Source organism: Crocodylus siamensis, chromosome 8 (genome assembly GCF_052110815.1).
Source record: "Crocodylus siamensis isolate JL-2025a chromosome 8, ASM5211081v1, whole genome shotgun sequence".
Taxonomy (NCBI): domain Eukaryota; kingdom Metazoa; phylum Chordata; order Crocodylia; family Crocodylidae; genus Crocodylus; species Crocodylus siamensis.
Genome location: NC_143402.1, coordinates 53034682 through 53037167, shown reverse-complemented (window position 1 = coordinate 53037167; position 2486 = coordinate 53034682). Strand labels below are relative to the sequence as shown.

The 2486-nt window shown below is 55.6% G+C and overlaps 1 pseudogene; it reads right to left on the bottom strand.

The window, feature by feature from the left end:
* Nucleotides 1-887: 887 nt before the first annotated feature.
* Nucleotides 888-1814, bottom strand: LOC149858550 (olfactory receptor 1J1-like; annotated as a pseudogene).
* Between the last annotated feature and the right edge of the window lie 672 nt (nt 1815-2486).

The following is a 2486-nucleotide window of genomic DNA, read 5'->3' as shown; positions in this document are numbered from 1 at the left end:
CCCCTGGGCCTCCGCTTGTCCCACCACCCAGCCCAGCCCATCCCATCCAGGGGCCCACTCACCCCAGCATCTGCTCCTGCCTGTGCCCTGCTCCCTCCCTCACCGCTGGGGCTTCCATCTGCTTCCCCCTCAGTACGGTGAGGGAGGGAGCAGGGCTGGGGCAGAGGCATGCCCTGCACAGCTAGGGTGGGGTGCAGGATGGAGACATGAGCAGCTTGTCTAGGGGGCACCTGGAACAGGGAGGGGTAGTGGCTCTCACCACGGCATGCATCCTGAGAGGGCATGGGGGGATATATGCCCTGGATCTGCATGCAGGGTGAGGATGGGCTGCCAGTGGCGGGACACATATGGCATTGGACTCACGCTGCTCTTGGCCTACCCTTGCCCTGCACACAGATCAGGGGGACATGTGCCCCCTCACCCCGGCTCTCCTGTGGTACATAGAGAGCTAGAGCCCACCCCCCCACCCCCCTGTACTCCTGTATGAGCTACTGGGCTCTGATTATCCCACAACCCAGCCCAACCAGCACCCCATTCATGGTGAATGGGGCCCTAGCTAGGCTGGGTCCTGGTACGCTCCCCACAGTGCAGGAGAGGGGTCTTGATATGCACCACCCCCCACCAACCCAATCCCAGTCGCAAAGAAAGTAGATTGAAACTTACCTGCTGTACTGGGCAGCCACACACCGGGGGCTGCAATCCTGGCTCCACAGGATATCTGACTGTGCACACCCCTCTGGGGTCTGAGGCCACATCTCAGTGATGAGCTCTTCATCTCAGAGGGGGAAATTACTCAGGCATCCTAGTCTGGAGGGAAACATTCTTCAGGCATCACAGTGCTGGGATGTCCCTGCTGAAGGGAAGATGATGCTGTACATCATCTATGCTTACATTTCCCTGGACAGGATCTTCCTCCCAGCCCTCTGGAGAGTTGCCCTCACTTCCTTGTTCCTCAGGCTGTAGATGAGGGGATTGAGGGCAGGGGCCACCACAGTGTAGAAGAGAGCCACCAAGTGGTCCCGCACCAGGTCGAAACTAGCAGCCAGGCAAAAATAGAGCCAGATCACAGCGCTGTAGAAGACTATCACAATGGTCAAGTGTGAGCCACAAGTGGACAGGGTCTTGCATAGGCCACCGGTGGACCTGAGATGGACCATCGCCACCCCAATGTGGCCATAGGAGACCAGGATGAAAATGAAGGGGCTGAGCACTGACACAACACTCTCAGTGAACAGTGCCAGTTCATTGAGGATGGGCTGGGTGCAGGAGAGGTGCATCAGGGGTGGCAGGTCACAGAAGAAGTGGCCCAGGCGGTTGCTGCAGTAGTGCAGATGGGAGGCAAGGACAGTGTGTAGCACAGAGCTGGCAGTCACCAGGCTCCAGGAGATACCCACCAGACACAAGGGTCATGTCACCACAGTAGAATAGTTCAGCGGGCAGCAGATGGCCACATAACGGTCATAGATGGCCAAAAGGTAACCTTTCATGTTACCAACTGAGAGGAATAGGAAGACCTGGGCCATGCAACGGGTGAAGAGGATGGCTCTGTGTTGGCTGAGGGTGTGGACCAGAGCCTGGGACACTGTGAGGGAGGTGAAAATAATGTCCACTAGGGCTAGCTGGCCCAAAAGAAAGTACATGGAGCCACCGAGCTGGGCGTCCATCCACACCACACCCAGCAGCAGGGAGTTGCTGACCACATTGACCAAGTAGGTGGCCAGAAGACCCAGGAATATGATGGGCTGCAGGTCTAGCTGTTTGGACATGCCCAGAAGGATGAACTTGAACATGGAGCTCTTGTTCCTGGGGTCCATTCCCCAGTGAAAAGATGGCTCCACCAATCCCAGGAACCTCTGTGAGTGTGTCCTGCTGTTGGCTCTGGTGGCCTCCTCTGTGTGGTGCTGGAGGTGAGAACTTTAAAGATGTTCCCTAATGAAGGAGACTCAGGGAGCTGAGAATTCTGAGACAGTTCCTCTGTGAAAGAGCCACACCAAGGGCCTGTAGAGGTCAACCCTGCTCTATTACTCAGGTTTTCTTGGTCATTATAGACTGGGATTTCCTGAACCTGGTAACTGCTATGCTACAGAGGGTCCCTGATCTTGAGGGGTGAAGGAGTTGATTCCTCTACTGAGACAATAAGATGAGGAACATGTGCTGAGGAGTCTTGGACACTCCTCACTCCTCACTGTGGTGCTGAGTGTTGCTGCTGCTAGGATTCTTTTTGTTTCATAGTTTCATAGTTGGTAGGGACAGAAGGGACCTCAGCAGATCATCAAGTCTGACCCCCTGCCCTGGGCAGAAAAGAATGCTGGGGTCAAACGACCCCGGCAAGGTGGTTGTCTAGCCTCTTTTTGAAGACTCCCAGGGTAGCAGCGAGCACCACTTCCCTTGGAAGTTGGTTCCAGATCCTAGCTGCCCTGACTGTGAAGTAGTGCCTCCTGATATCTAGCCTGAATCTACTCTTGGTCAACTTATGGCCGTTGTTC